This window comes from Pelodiscus sinensis, chromosome 5 (assembly GCF_049634645.1).
Source record: "Pelodiscus sinensis isolate JC-2024 chromosome 5, ASM4963464v1, whole genome shotgun sequence".
NCBI lineage: Eukaryota > Metazoa > Chordata > Testudines > Trionychidae > Pelodiscus > Pelodiscus sinensis.
Genome location: NC_134715.1, coordinates 115,428,376 through 115,445,604, shown reverse-complemented (window position 1 = coordinate 115,445,604; position 17,229 = coordinate 115,428,376). Strand labels below are relative to the sequence as shown.

General features: G+C 45.1%; 1 long non-coding RNA gene across 1 annotated transcript in view; it reads right to left on the bottom strand.

Annotated features, from left to right (window-relative positions):
• Positions 1–718: 718 nt before the first annotated feature.
• Positions 719–17,229, bottom strand: part of LOC142829485 (uncharacterized) — a 178,387-nt gene continuing 161,876 nt past the window's right edge. Inside the window, exons 2-3 of the long non-coding RNA XR_012903911.1 lie at positions 12,079–12,124; positions 719–1,537 (exon numbers count right to left, since the gene is read on the bottom strand). This is a non-coding gene — a long non-coding RNA (uncharacterized LOC142829485). The remainder of the gene's footprint in view (positions 1,538–12,078; positions 12,125–17,229) is intronic.

The window sequence follows — 17,229 nt, the reverse complement described above, 5'->3', positions numbered from 1 at the left end:
CTGGGCTCAGGGGTGCGGTAGAGGGCATGGGGTGTGGGGACAGAGGCCAGCCTGCCTGCCTGACCCATCCTTTCTTCTGTTCCCTGCAGCGGGACCAAGCACAAGCCGGGGACCCTCCAGTCTGGCAGCAGCAGCACCCCCAGCCGCCCAACCACCGAGGAAGTGGCTCTGCCACCGGGACCAGCTCCTTCGGCGCCACATGCAGGCTGTCGAGCGCGTCGAGGCTGCCATCACTCAGCACATGGAGGCGGACCTGCAGCAGCTCCAGGAGGCCTGGGCCGCCTTCCAGGCCCAGTGTGTGAGGATGGCCGACTCCATCGCCACCCTCACCGCCCACATTGGCCATACCATCCATTATGGCATGGCCTTTCCCCACGCCCCCGCCATCCCTCCCCTAGCACTGCCCCTGCTCCCTCCTGCAATGGCCCCTCCTGCTCCTGTCCCTGTCTCTCCTGCAATGGCCCCTCCTGCCCCTGCTCCCGCCCCTCCTGCCCACTTCCCCATGCAGCCTGCCCCGATGCGGCCTGGCCCCCATGTCCAGGTCTGCCCCCGCAGGAGCGGTCTCGGGGCCACCCCTCCCAGGAGTAGCTCTTCCCCCTCCCGGTCGAAGGTCTCCTCCCACTCCCAGTTCAAGGTCTCCTCCCCCTCTCCTCCTTGTAAATAAAAAGATACAAGTTTTTCTGTTTCAAACCAAACTGTGTTGTTGTTTATTGGGAGGTAAGGGGAGGGGAGAGGGAAGGGTAGGATATGGGAGGGAGTTGTATGGTGAGACCGAGGCGACCCTACTATGGGGTCTGTGCGAACTTGCCCGTCAGGGCCTCTCGGATGCGCACCCCATCCTGGTGCGCCTGGCAGATAGCAGCTGTGTTGGGCTGTTCATAAGTCTGTGCCTCGGCTGCTATCCATGTGGGGAGGAAGGCCTCCCCCCTCCGCACCACAACGTTGTGGAGCACGCAGCACACGGCCACTGCCTCCGTTGCATTCCGCTCACCCATCTCGAGACGGGTGAGCAAACAATGGAAGCGGGCTTTTAAGCAGCCGAAGGCGCACTCCACTTGATTCCGGGCCCGGTTGAGGTGGTCGTTGAACCGGGCCCAATTCTGGTCGGGCCGGCCCGTGTAGGGAAGCATTAGCCAGGGCAGCAGGGGGTAGGCCACGTCCCCGATGATGCAGATGGGCATAGGCACATCCCTGACAGTCAACTCCTGCTGGGGGAAGTAGGTGCCCACCTCCAGCCTGCGAAACAGTCCGGAGTTGTGGAGGATGCGGGCGTCGTGTGCCCTGCCAGACCAGCCTGCACAGACATCCAAGAAGTGGCCCCGGTGGTCCACGAGGGCCTGAAGAACAATCGAGCAATACCCCTTCTTGTTTGTGAAATGGGCTGCTCGATGCTCCGGAGCCCGGATGGGCATGTGGGTTGCATCCAGGGCTCCCCCGCAGTTGGGGAACCCGATGGCAGCAAAGCTGGCCAGCATAGCGTCCACATCACGCAGGCAGATCACTCTGGGGAGTAGGACATCGTTGATGGGTGGACGACCTGCAGAATGGTGCAGAGAAACACATGGGAACACATCACATAAGGCAGGGGTGAGTGTGCGCTCCCTTGGCCCCCCCCCCATGATTCCCTCTGTCCTCACACGCACACACGCCACAGCCCCCCCTCCCACCAGCAGGCCTGTGCAAGGGAGGGACGGCCCAAACCCCTGGGTGACCCAGCCTGGAGTATTGGCTGCCCCTGGGCATGGAGTGCTGCACCCTCCCCCCACTCCTCACTCCCCCTGGGACTTATCTCCATGACGATGACACCGATGGTGGATCTTCCCACCCTGCACTGGGGTGCCACCGATCGGTAGCTGTCCGAGGTGGCCAGCTTCCAAAGTGCAATGGCGACCCTCTTCTCGACGGGGATGGGTGCCCGCAGCCGGGTGGTGGCTCACTGGACCGCAGGGGCGAGCCAGGCACACAACTCCAGGAACGTCCGCTTTCACATGCGGAAGTTCCAGAGCCATTGCTGGTCGCCCCATTGTCCCAGGACCAGCCGGTCCCACCAGTCCATACTGGTGTCCAGTCTCCACAGTGGCCTCTCCACCATGGGGTGGGGATGCCACAGGGACGCCATGGCCTCTCTGGTGAGGGAGTCGAACACGATCTCTGCCTCCTGGTCCTGGAACAGGAGGGCACCAGCCTGGAGCACCAGCTGCAGGCACTCCAAAATGGCCGGCAGGGGCCAGAGCAGGCACATGGCCACCCCTGGCTCCATGGCAGACAAAACAAGGCAAAAGAAAAAAAAGAGGAGAAAGCACTAGGTGGCAAAAGGCAGTGGTGTCCAAAAGGCAGAGGGCAACCACCAAAACTGCTACGGCTGTCAGTCCCTACAAGAGGTACTAAAGCAGGGAACAGGAGAGAAACGGCTGTCCAGGGAGATCCCTTTAAGCACGTGTCTCAAAGGAGCTCCAGCCCCCATCCCCGGAAAGGGCTGGTGCCCTTTTGCCCTCTGCAAAATGGTTCCAGGCTTCTGCTTTTGCGCAAAAGCATCCCGCCAATGTAGACGCGCTTTTGCGCAAAAGCGCATAGTTATAACGATAACTCCGTGCTAATCTAGATGCGCTTTTGCGCAAATACTTTTAATGGAAAAACTTTTCCGTTAAAAGTATTTCCGCAAAATCATGCCAGTCTAGACATAGCCATAGAGTTCCCAAATTATTACAACACTTTGGTTTTTGGTGGACATTTTCTCCATACATAAAATATGCCACACTTGCTCCAGTAGTCCCTGGATTTTTCCAGCATGATGCCACCTCATACTTTATTGCTCCTGAAGCATCTATTCTGAATTCAATGCTAGAGGTACCCATGGCAACTGAAGCAATGTACTATTATAGGCAGGCAGTGTTGACACTAGAGTAAGTGTGATGAGTTCTATTCCCATCGCTCATAATCATTATATGTGAACTTCCACAAGTCACACAGGGCCTCATCTTGCAAAAACTCTCGGATATCAGTAGTTCCATTGAAATGGCAATAAGATCAGTAAGACTATTCACAGCAGCAAAACACTGCACCCTGAAATAATTACTCCATTTCTCAAGGTGCTCAACTCCATAATGGCTGTTGTGAGGTTTACCTGTTTCACAAGGCTTTATTGTGAGGCTTTAATTAAAAGTTGTAAAATATTTTGGGATCATTGCATAACAAGTTCAAGGGATATTTTGCATACGAAGTATTTTTCCTTCTAACAAAATAATGTGGTATTATCAATTATTTGTATTATGGTCATTCCGAAAGGATATAATCAGGATTTGAGTTCCACTGCTGGACAGAAATACAGATAGGCCAATACCTACCCTTATGACTTATAGATGAAACAAGACAAAACAGATGACTGTAACAAACAGTTGAAAGGATAAGGGAACAGCAATAAAAAAGTGCATTTACACAGGGTGTGATTGAGCAGCATTAGATGTATTTGAGTTGTTTCATTTGTTTTACATATCAATTTTCCTGTAACTCGGTAAAACCTATTGACTGCTTTTTGCTCTTTCAGATGAACTACTAGAAAGCCAATATTAAGTATCTTTGGCTATTATGTTCTTTATTTCAAACCCCTTCACAAGTGAGTTTTTTACAAATGTCAAAATTGGCATTTCATGAATAAACTGGTTATTAGTCATAACAAAATTAAATTCCTGACTGTTTAATTCCAGTGAAGACATAGCTCTCATACCTCCAGAACGATATCACCTAGGTTGTTTACATATTGGGTATTGAATTCCCACTCTGACACATGGATAAAAACCACAAATTACATACCTCATTAAGGAATGCGGCTATAAGGTCAGAAAGCAGATGGACACCATTTAAATATTAATCATTCCATGACCATAAATAAAATGTATGGCCCAAATGTCCTGGTTTGCTTAGTTTTAATGACTACCTTATTAATACAATACTGTATCATTGTTACTAGGCAAAACCAGGATTTTAATTTCCATTAAATGTGTGTAGGAGAATCCCAATTTGCATTTTCTTTATCATGTTACTTTTTTTTCATTCCATGCAATTTAAGCTGTGTTTTCTTTCATTGTTCTGCACTTCCTTATTTAACAAGAACTCTTTGCACTTCTCTTTAACATAGCCACTCTGAAACCATAGACAATGCATTGCAATCACTAAACCAGAGGAGAAATGGTACCTGAAGTTTAGCACTATTAATGTTTTAGGACCTAAAACAATATTGCTAATCTATTACTATTTGCTTACATCTTTCATGTATGGAAACAGCCAGGCTCTCTGTTAGCCAAGGAGTCTCTGCATTTATCACTGAAGTCAATGAAACTTCATACATGCACAGGGGATTACCTACCCAGACCCCTGATTCACATAAACCATTACGTCAGTAAGCAATTTGTCTCAAGTTAATCTGGCAACAATTAGATGATAAATCCTGGGTGAAATCCTGACCCTATTTAGGTGAATGGGAATTTTTTCATTGACTTCAAAGAAGCAAAATTTCAACCCATGGTTTGATCATTTTATATTTAAAAAAGAAAAAAAAACTATAACAGCAGCAGCAAATGAAGTTATCAGTAACTGAATAGCAGATTCCACCCACAATTGCTCAACTGATGTTAATTTGACAGTTTTAAATATATCAGAGAATGATGATAAATCCTTAACAAAGTCTCCTGCTTTAGTTTGCCAGCAATGTTACTTGTTTTGTAGTGTAAGCATTATATTTACCTGGCACCTGCACAAAAGCCAAGATGTCAGCTAACGTACAGATATTTTCCAGCTTGGATAGCACAAGTGACATCTGGGTGGGTGGAAAGTGTCAAGCTGTTTGCTCCTTTTCATATTTCTGCTTTAAGAGTTTGGGGAGAATGTAGATTCAGATCCTACCAGGAGATAGAATCTGGATTGTCTCCTCCTGTTTCCATCTCCCTCTTCCACCCCTCCCACAACTGTGGGGAGCATCAGAATACTCAAATGACAACCAAGTAGATTACTAGAGTCACCACAAACTCAAGAGATGAAAGTAACAGAATATTGTTTTCTAGCTGCATGCAAAAACCCCACCTGTTCACACTGCTCAGAATGCATTCCCCAAGAAAAAGCAACAAGACTAACTGCAAGCATTTAGGCGAGAATGGAATAGTAATGGAGTTCCAAGGTATCCGGCTGACAATGGGAATGCCTGGTCAAAAAGGGACCCCATCATTAAAAGTCTGCTTGGTGGGGCTGGCAGGCTCCCTACCTGGCTCTTGGAAATGGTAACATCTCCCTGTGGCTCCTAGCAAAGGGTTTCCCTACCTGGTGTCTGTGTGCTCTCCTCACCCATGCCCCAGCCCCACCCATGGGCCAGGAACCACAGTGAATGGGACCTGTGAGACAGCACCTGTGGGTGGAGGCAGGGCGCAGCACGAAGAAGTGCCTAGCTGAGCCTCTGCCTAGGAATCAAGGGACATGTTGCTGCTTCTGTGGAGCTCCCCGAGGTAACTGTCACCCAGATCCTGCTCCCACATACCAAACTCCTGCCCCAGCCCTGAACCCCCTCCGGAACCCAAACTCCCATTTGGATCCTGCATCCCCCACACTCCAACTCCCTGCTTCTGCCTGTAGTCCCTTCCCACATGCCAAACCCATCATCTCTGGCCCTACTCTGGAGCCTGCACCCCTAGTCCAGAGTCTGTACCCCCCAACTACACCGCCACCCCTTGCTTCAGTCCGGACTCCCCCTCCACACACACACACACACACACACACACATGTTGAACTCTTTGGCTCCACCCCCTCAACCCAGACCCTCCTCCTGTATCCCAAACTCCTTGTTCCTGGCCCCATCCCAGAGCGTACACACCAACCCTCAGCCCCAGCCCAGAACTCCCTCCTGCACTCTGAAACCCACATTTCTGGGGGAGCCCGCACTCCCAGCCATTCCCTCCTGGACCTTCAGCCTGGTGAAAATGAGTGAGCAATGGGAGTGTGTGTAGTGTGTGTGGATGGGGCCTCAGAAAAAGAGTGGGGCTGTGGCAGGGCATTGGAGAAGGGTGGGGGAGGGGCTGCGCAAGGATGTTTGAGGTTATGTGATTAGCAAGTTGGCACCCTGGACAGTAATCTGCAGCCCCTTCAAAAGGAGAGGTTTTTTTTAATGACAGGTTTTCAGGTCACTCTGCCTCTATGAACTTCTCAAATGGACCAGACCTCAGGGGTAAGGAAAAGAACAAAACAAGGAGCCTGATTCTCCTCTGCCTTAGACCAGTTTTCACATATACAGGCAGTCTCCGGGTTACGTACAAGATAGGGACTGTAGGTTTGTTCTTAAGTTGAATTTGTATGTAAGTCGGAACTGGTACATATTGTAGGGGAAACTCTAGCCAAACATTTCTCCAGAGCTCAGTTTTATTCTCCCACACCTCACTTCCCTCAGTCCTTTATTCTCAATCTGAGGTGTCTGCTGAGAAAAGCCGCTCTGCGTCTCCCTGGTCTGCTGGGGGGGGGGGGGGGGGGCGCTAGCTTTGCGTCTCCCTGGTCTGCTGGGGGGGAAGCAGCTATGTGGGATTGCCTCACCCCGTTTGTAAGTAGGGATCCGATGTAAGTCGGATCCATGTAACCCGGGGACTGCCTGTATGTAAATCTGCAGTGGAATTATTCCTGATTTGCTACAGTGCAGCACAGAGGAGAATCAGGTAGAAGAGGATGAGGAAGGTTTAGATAAGAGTGAACCCTTCATTCTACTTCCTAGTTCAGACTTCAGAGTTAAAGGCATACTTCTTACTAATGGGCGAGCTTCAAAACAGGGGATCTTAGTCTTATATATTATATGAAAATTGCCATTCCTGTGGCAGGACTTTTCATTATATTGGTTACACCATGAGTCAGGTTCTGAGATGGTGTCAACGGACAAAATTCCATTGAGGTCAATGGAGCTGTACCTATTAACACACACACACTAATGCCTTTACTATAACAGAGGATCTAATTTATATAAGACTTTCAGATATTTCTTTGCAACAAGTCACCACAGCCATAAAGCAGTACACCTCATGAGTGCTGAGAATATATCTCTTACATGCTGATCAGAGGCTAATGCTGTGGTAACATGGGAAGAAATAAGATTGACTGAAGATTTTGTCTCTGAAAAGCTCACACCCATTTTGAAGACAGGTGGCTTTCTCTTACAGCTTTAAAAAAGGCAAATAATCCCACAAAAATGCATTATCTCAGAAAATCTCAAAGTTTTTGGCACTCACACTCATGAGCAGTGCAATAATTATATTTTGTAAGATAAAAAATGATACACAATCTTAATATTAATTTAAATGATTTAACATTGTCCCTTTAACTTAGGTTTTATTGGTTAAGATATTATTCTTGATTGTCATCAATAGCGTATTCAAATCTAGATAATTTTATTTCTTTGCAGGCAAAGCTAAGTACCTGGGCAGCCAATTGATTTTTACAGCACTGTGAGTAATGAAGCAAGCAATTCACAGAATGGATGTGGGCCAAAATACATTTTGATTATGTTTTGATTCTTCATTAGATATTTTTTCTTTAGATATTATTCACTATTAAACTAATAGCTCTGAGATCTTGTTGGCTAAACTCTGTAAAGCACATCAGTTTGCATTCCATGTGCCTAGGAGAGTTGATTCACCGATCATGAGAATTTTTGTAATTTGTACTAAAAATGATTAATCCATACTGAATGCAATTCCTGAAGCAGGATTATGCATATATTGTTTTTCAGTCTAGGGCTCTTTCTATACAAGTCCCTAAGAAAGGCAGAATCATAAGAACATAACATAAGAACATAAGAATGTCCTCCTGTTTTGTGTGGAAATAAGCTCTTAAAGTTATATCCCAAAAAGGATTTTTCACAAACAATCTGTGTCGTGTCCAGGTTCCCCAACGGTGGGGGGGAGGGAGAGGGGGCGAGGGAAAGGGAGCAACTGCCCCAGAGTCTGGCAATTCAAGAGGACCCAGAGCTCTTGGCTTGCCGCTGTTACTGTAGCAACAGTAGTGTCCATAGGCCCAAATCTTTTAAATGGCTGTCAGAGCCCCTGGTGGCATGCACTGGGCAGTGCTAAAGGCTGGCTGGGGGGGCGGGAGGAATGCATTGCGGTCCAGGCTGTGCTGAGGACTGGCTGCTCCTTTCCCCACCCATTCTGCCTCAGGTCCCACCCTTTCTGGGGGCATGGAATTAATTCCCTGCCACTTTGCTCAGGGGACTGACCATTCTGTTGCCCCGCGACTGCACAACCAATTTTATGTTGCATAATCATAATGTACATTGGTTTTTATTCATAATGGACTCCAACCAAGATTAGGTCCCCATTGTACTCGTCACTGAAGAAACTGAGGAAGAGAGAGGCTCTGTCCTGAACAGCTTACAGTCAAAATAGGTAAGAGAGACAAATCTCACAGTCTCTATTTGAAAGATAGGCCTGCATGATGCAATGAAATTAAATAATAAGCAAGGTCACTCAGCAAATTTGTAGTAGAATCAGAAATTGAACCAGGTCTCCTCAATCCCAGGTCAGTGCCTTAATCACAAAGCTACCCTTTCTCCATAATAAAATAATCCTAATAATAAGAAATAGAAAGATAAATTAAATGGAACAAAAATGTGTTGGAATCTTTTCTAAATGTATTAAATGACCACAAAGACAGTTGCTTCAGTTCACTGTTGCCATAGAGGGGCCAAATTCCATAACCTCCCAAATGCAGCAGGAGTTGTTGAGTGATTCCATCTCTGAAGATGAACCTTCTCCCTTTCATGCACTCTGCAGATACAGTCACTTATTGGCCTCTCATTTTAAGAAGATGATGGGAGCGAGATGAAACCCTAACGGAGGTCACTTCTAAGTAGTGATATAACCATATGCAAGAAGAGCTCGAATCAATTGGTAAGCTCTATCCAGTCATCAGAAAAGCTGTTTCACTGCTTCCTCTGAACATGTCTGAAATATTAGAGAGACAAGGTGAGTAAGGCAATAGCTTTTGCTGGACCAGCCTCTGTGGTGAAAGAGACAAGGTTACAAGCTACACAGAGAGGGCTTGAGAGCTTGTCTCTTACCGACAAAAGTTAGTCCAATAAAAACGAGAAATCCTGTGGCACCTTATAGACTAACAGATTTATTGGGGCATAAACTTTCATGGGCAAAGACCAACTTCATCAGATACATGTGATGAAGTTGGTCTTTGCCCACAAAAGCTTATGCTCCAATAAATCTGTTAGTCTATATGGGTATGTCTACACTACCCTCCTAGTTCGAACTAGGAGGGTAATGTAGGCATACCGCACTTGTAAATGAAGCCTGGGATTTGAATTTCCCGGGCTTCATTTACATAAGCGGGGAGCCGCCATTTTTAAAACCCCGCTGGTTCGAACCCCGTGCAGCGCGGCTACACGGGGCTCGAACTAGGTAGTTCGGGCTAGGCTTCCTATTCCGAACTACCAGTACACCTCGTGGAACGGTGTACCGGTAGTTCGGAATAGGAAGCCTAGTCCGAACTACCTAGTTCGAGCCCCGTGTAGCCGCGCTGCACGGGGTTCGAACCAGCGGGGTTTTAAAAATGGCGGCTCCCCGCTTATGCAAATGAAGCCCGGGAAATTCAAATCCCGGGCTTCATTTGCAAATGCGGTATGCCTACATTACCCCGCTAGTTCGAACTAGGAGGGTAGTGTAGACATACCCTAACATCCTAAGACCAACACACCTGCAACAGCACTGCAACCATGACTAAAATACATCAGTTAAATCAGACCATTACTTTTCTTAATTCGTCTATCTTAAACTATACTTTATGAAGTAAATATTTTGTTGCAGCTTCATGCTTTATGATATGATAGGCTACTAAATCATCAAATTCTCGTATTAAGCTGCTCATACACCCATATTTCACTGTCATGGAAGCTGTATGGAGATCAGTTCCTGGAGCAACATCTGCCATGTTAATGTGAAAGGAAATGTAACTGTATTCAACTTAGGCACATTTCTATTTCCATTTTGTTTTTATGATTATTTTCAGGAAAAAAAGTGTCAGTATTAACATAAAATATTCCTGCATCTGACATTATGGAGCTTTCAATTATCCCATACACAGCCTGTACAATTACTTATTCGTTGTTTGTAATACTTCGATGTATAGCACTAAAGGGGGGACCCGCTTCTTTCACCTGCAGTTCTGTGTTGTACAGGTGTTTGTTTTACTGAGTACAGAAACTTCTACACCACAGAGAATATCCTCAACTGAAGGAGAGAAGGCACTTAGCAGAAAAAATGTAATTGCCCAAACTATTTTGGCCAGGACACTCAGGCTAACTAATGGCACTTTCTTAGAACCAATTATTGCACTAATGTTAACTACAAAAATTTACAACTCCCTGGGAGACAGGTGAATTTTTAAGTCCCATTTTACAGATCAATAAACTAAGGCAGAGAAATATGACTAATAAACTAATAGATTTTGACATAGTACACTCGTAGCTAAGACAGGATTAGTACTTAGGAACACTTGGTATTTAATTCTGTATTCAGCTTTTTAAAATATACTAGGAAATACATACAATCCTCCCCACCTGTGAACTTTAAATGGACCTATGAACCCTTTAAATTGGATTGCAAAGTGAAGCATTTGAAAGATAGGCAATGTATGAATTGCAATGACCCATGCAACCTTAAGTCTGTCCACTTGTGTGCCCAGTCTGTGCACTGAATGTGTTGTGTTCTCATAGAAAAAAATAGTGTCTGATTTTGTATTTGGAGAAAGTGTGCCAATGCCTATGTATATAGGAGAAGAATTAAGTGTCCTTCCCTAACTTTGGAAGGTTTCATTTTCTAGTCTAAATAGAATTTGTGTTGGTGGTGGTGGTGGTGATGGTAATTTCCTAGGTTTTCTAGAGAAGGAAAAATAAATTTTTTACTAATACTCTTGGGAGAATTCTGCACCAAAAAAAAATTAAAATTCTGAAAAATTCTGAATATTTAATTTGAAAAATAACACAACAGAATGATGCTAGTTTCCATTATTTTTGTAATTTCTTTCAAAATGCCTGTTAGCAAGTTGGTCTGAAAAAATACAGACAACAACAACAAAAAATGATCAGGAAATATTTTTTGACATATAGATTCCCAGTCAGATATATTAATACATCACTTTGTTTAATAATTCATTTAAATTACAATACAGAAACGTATTTCCCATGCCCATTAAAATCAGTGCAACAACTTAGGCTTAGAATTAAGGATAATGGAGGAGGTGAGGGAGAGGGAAGTAATTGCTTGGAAGGAGCCTCAGGCCATATGTTCACTAGCCATGCTGGAGATAGATCTTCTGGCATTAGATTTAGTGGGTCTTAACTAGACCTGCTAAGTCAAACTCTGAGAGCAGTCCTGGTAAGTGTTGGTACACCTGTTGGCCTCTCCCTGTGAAGACAGCACCAAACTCGGCTTAAGGTATTTTACATAGTTGGAGTTGTGTCCCTGAACCTGAACTTCCAAGTCTAGTGTAGACGTGGCCTGCGAATGAACCTGGAGGGTTGTTGGGTCTGAGTGGGAGAAGTATTGAACAGGGTTCTTTGAGGCGAGGGGAATTATTAGGGAGTTGGGGAGCCTCTCACACACAGTCTCTTGATGACATCTGAAGTCTCTCATTCAGTAACGCATATCTGCACATGGCCCTGAACCCTCATTAGCCACTCCCTGTTTCCTAGTCTATCCTAACGTACTGTTCCTCTGTGGTTCTGTGGTTTTGCATATGGTTTTAGAAAGCTGCCCTTATTTGTCAATGCAGCTAAAGAGACAATGGGAAAACCTGTATAAAAATGTATTTTCTGACCTGCTCATTTGTCTGCACTGTACATCTTCTCTCTCTCTCTCTCTCTCTCTCTCTCTCTCTCTCTCTATATATATATATATATATATATATGTCTGCCTTTGGATGATTGTGTTATCCATTCCAGCCACACAGAGCACATTCATTTTGTCCTCTGTGGCTGGAGATTATTACAAGTACTAGCCCTAATATTGTTATTTAAGTGCTACTACGCCTTACTCAATGGATTATGCTTACCATGCTTTATTTACTTGCCAGTTTTCTAGTTTATTTGTGTCTTTATCTGAAACAAAAAATAAATATTAGCATATCTGTACTATGAACCAAAAAAAAAGCATTCATTTCGTTCAGTTTTACTGCCTTAATAAAGAGAAACAAAACAATCCTCAAACAAACCAACAACAAAACCATGTTCAGTGTGTCCATCATAAAATAGGATCTTTTAGGATTACAGTAATTGTTTGAACAAACACTAAGTTTAAACAAATAAATGAACTATGTCTACATCAGCATTTCAATTTTCATAACTTGCTTCAGTTATGAATACTTCCTTCAAGTTTAATTCTTTAGACTTCTCAACATGTCAGTATGGATCATCATTTATCTTAATGTTCCATTTGTAAATGGCTTATAAAGGTTAACATTTGTTAATAAATGGATGATTTATTTTCACATTGAGAGCAAAAGATCTTTATAACCATCAGAACACCTCTTATGGGTATGCTAAGAACCATCTACAGAACATTTGTAACATGCACAGAGATATTTGCAGCATCCAATAATCATCTATTAACCATTTATAAACAGAAACTTAATATGCAGTGTGAACCAAGTATTGTTTATCACTTTGACTGCATCACTCATGGTATTTCTCAGTCTAATCAGCTCAATAGACTTTTCCAGAAACATTGATTTCAATGGGAACAGAGTCAAACTAATGAGAAGTAGGCCATCATACAGTGCTTATGGAAATCCATCTTCCAAGTATTTTCGCCTCAGTTGGACATTTAGCTAATAGATTATTATTACCACTGTAACCCAGACAATATTCACTCTGGAAATCCTAGACTGCAATTTATATAGTCACAGTCAGATTTCAATAGATATTATTATGCACCATGGTGTCTTCTGCATTTGATAACTCCTGCCACAACAATAACAAAGAAAGTACAGTAAAACTCCAATAGTCCAATACCCAATCATCTGGCGCTCCTGATAATCTGGCATCAAAATGACAAGCATTCCTGACGGAACTGGGACAAAACCTGGAACCACTCTCACGTGGGTTACAGCAGGGAAGCAGGGTGTTTGGCTCTGGAGAAGGGGAGGGGAGAGGAAGGGGATTGGGTTACACACGGCGTCCCGGCCAGCTCATTGAAAAGCCGGCCACTCAGCACACATGCCCCAGTGCCTGGAGGAAGACGTGTGGTGGCTCTGGGACTCGAGCATAAGATTGGGGGAGGGGGGATGGGTTGGGAGTATGCAGTACCTCCAGATACTGCATATCTGATAATCTGACACCACCTAGATCCAGAATATCGGAAGTCTACTGTAATCAGTTGCCTTGAAAATACAACTATTTACTCATAGCAGAATAGTGTTTCCTCCAATGTACTCAAGATATGATACTAATCATTGACTTACATATATATTTGGGAAAAGAGTATTTTCAGGCTGATCCTGAATGGTGAAATACATTTTACAATATCCTTCAGAGCTGTCTAAGATATTTTTAATGGATGCTTGTAAGAGGGTGGTGAAGCTACTGGAAAGGATCCAGTTGGAATAAACATTAGCAAAGGATTCTTTAAATATACAGTTCCAGATTCAGTGCTGTTGCTCAAATGCCACTGCGACAGCATGTGTGCACACCCACCTACTGCTAAAGCAACATTAATAAGTACCCCTATTCTGGCTGGCAATAGCCTAACAGTCTCACTCATAACTCACCCCCAATTACATGACAGAAGCATGAGTAATTTATACAAGAGTACATGTATGAGTCATTGGTGGTGAATGATTATATAGTGACTCCCCAAGATAACCCACCGAGACATGTCCATTAATTGCATTATAATGTACACTATACATGTGTAGATGCAACCCTTCTTCCAGGTAGTGCTGGAAGCAGCCAGGGTTGGGTTCAATATCTAGGGGTTCCTTTTCATCCATCCCACACAGAACTGGCTCGAGCCCCCACACAGAACTGGCTCGAGCCCCCACCCAGTAGCCTGGGAAATTCACACTCACCCCGGGCGCCTCTGAGAGGCAATGCTTCCCCACTCGCAAGCACAGAGTCTGAGAATAGAAACTTTTAATGAAAGAGGAAGAGAAGTAACATGGCATTCGCTTGGGAAAACACCACAGACAGAGTTCATAACCAAACCACGAGTAAAGCATCCCAGCTCAAGTGGATTGAGCAAAGTCCTTTGCCTCTCAGGCTCACAAGTCCAGTAATGTAAGTGTCCTATTCACATGCCCAACCTTTCTCCGTACTCCACTCACAGTTGCTGCCTTTGGTCAGGGCAGACCAGAGCTCAGAGGTGATTTTCAGAGCTCACCTCCCATCCTTGGGAGAGTGGGAATAGGAGGCATCTCACCCACTCCATTGGCCACTCGCTGCTGCTCCTGCCAGCCACTCCCACCAGCCGCCTGCCGGCTGTTTGCCCCTACCAACTGTCTGCCTGCTGCCAATGGGTTTGGATCTGGGCCAAACCTAGTGATTTCAGCTTTCTGTTATTCCAGCTTCTCAGTGATTTCAGCTCTTGACCCACAGTGCAGACCAGCAGAAAATAAAGAGACTCCTTATGGAGTCTGTTTTAGTTCTATCATTAGACGGGGTTGGAGCGGGGGGGAGAGGGAGCGAGAGAAACAAGCTGAATCAGTCTTACAGCTCATGCCTGGAGGGCATGTAGCCTGCTGGTTCAGAGCTCTGCACTCCCCCCCAATCCCATCTACTTGAGTCTGGAAGGGGAAGGCTTGTCCATCTGAGATTCTTTACAATGACAGCATCTCTCCTGAAAGCACTAGTGGTCATTCTTTACTATTTCTACATTTAGGGTTAACATGGTTTGTGACCCCACAACAGCCAAATTAATTACAATAAGCAAAATACCATTCTAACAATTGAGCATCCCTCAGGCCTATAGCACTGGCTGAACTGGATTTACATTAGCACACCCAGGATTTCTTTCCCATTCCAGGATGAACTGTATTTACATAACAACAACTGAATACCTTGGGCTAAACAACTGAGTGAGTGTAACCACACCCAGGATTCCTTTCCTCTTCCAGCTGGCTGCATTGGAAACTTTGATTCAGACCCTGCTTACAATTATATAAATCCACACTGCCTATATTTTAGTCTTAACCACACATGTGTGTACCAGTCTCAGAGGAGTAGCCATGTTAGTCTATAGCTGCAAAAACAACAAGGAATCAGGTGCCACAGGACCAGGGGCGGATATAGGGCAGGGCGAACGGGGCAGCTGCCCTGGGCCCCATGCTTCAGAAAGCCCCGCCCATGTGCCGTGGCAAAGGGGGGGCTCCGTGGAATTATGCTGCCCGGGGCCCCACAAAATGGTCATCTGTCCCTGCACAGGACTCATTGTTTTTATGTGTGTACGAGCATCTCTTTAGTGGAACTACACAATTGTTGAATGGAATGCAGGTAACATGAGTTGCCTGTTTCTGTTTCCATGTACATCAGTCTAAATCATAAGTAGCTTTAAAGATCGCAGGCATCAGAATGCAGCCCGATATTTTTGGATTTTTGTAACGCATTTTAAAAAGTCTTGGTCACCTACTCAAAATTAATTCAAATCAGTCTGGAAGAACAGACTAAATAATAAACAATAATCAAACAGGGTTTGATTCTGCACTCTGTACACTGAATAGTACTTATTCTCTTCAATAGGACTATTTATGTAAGACAGTGGTCACCAACCAGTAAATTGGGATCTACAGGTAGATCTTGGCGCCTCTGACAGGTGATCCTGACTGGTTTGGCCGGGAAGCTATCAAGCACTGGTACTTCAGTTGCCCCTCTACCCACTGTCACGTTGCTCCTGCCCTCTGCCTTGGAGCTGCCCCCCGCTTGCTGTGCAGGGTGTAGGAGGGAGAAAGGGGGGCCATTGATGTCTGGGGATATGTCTAGACTGCATCCCTCCGTCAACAGAGGGATGCAGATCAAGCACATCGAAATTTCTAATGAAGTAGGGATTTAAATATCCCATGCCTCATTAGCAGAAACATGGCCGCCACTTTTTTTCTAAATGGAGTTTTTTCTAAAAAAAACTGGCAGTCTAGACACAGAGCTGTCTAAAATAAAGCCTTTTTTGACAGATCCTGTATTCCTCAAAAATGAGCTTTACAGGATCTGTTGAAAAAGGCTTTATTTTTGACAGATCCGCATCTAGACTGCCGTTTTTTTCAAAAAGCTCAGTTTAAAAAAAAAAGTGGTGGCCATGTTTATGTTAATGAGGCATGGGATATTTAAATCCCTGCTTCATTAGAAATTTCGATGGGCCTAATCTACATCTCTCTGTCGACAGAGAGGTATAGTCTAGACACACTCAGGGTGTCCCTTCTCCCGCCACTCCTGTACCCTATCTCCACACAGAATGAACGGGATGGAGGGAGTTTGGTAATGCAAATCTCTGACACTCTCACACACTGTGTGTGTCTCTGTCATTCTCACACACGTGCATTGTCCTTCACTCTCATCTCCCAACCCAACATACGTGGGGAGTTGTTACTTCTTTTGCTGTTTGCGAAGTGGGTTAGTTTTGGTTTTTGACTGCCCCCATCCTGAACCTCCTCCTACACTCAACCTCCTGCCCCCAAAGTGAGTCCCTCTGCACACAAACTCCTTCCTAGAGCTTGCATCCTAAAACACCTCCTGGACCCCAATCCCCTGCCCTGGGCTAAGCCTGGAACCATTCTCACACCCCAACCTTTGGCTCAAGACCAGAGCCTGCACCCCAACCCCCTATCCCAGCTTGATGAAAGTGAGAGAGGATGCGGGAAGAAGGGGGATGGAGTGAGCAGGGTGAGGCCTCAGAGAAGAGGTGGAGCAGAGGCAGGGCCTCAAAGAAGGAGTGGTAAGGAAGCAGGGCAAGTGTATTTGGGTCTGAGGTAGATTTTACATTGCACTTAAATTGAAAAAGTGATCTTGTTTTTAAAAAGGTTGAAGAGCACTCAATTAAAAGGAGGATTTCAGATTTGGGCTGGAAAAAGGACAAGGCAGAGCCAGGAAGAAGGTGTACAATGGGGTACCTCAAGAATTGCTGTTAAATGTGGATTTATATAACATCTAAAAAGAGAAATTTTGACATCTGCAAGGGATACTAAATTGGAAGGAACTACAAACACCATGAGGCCAGAAAA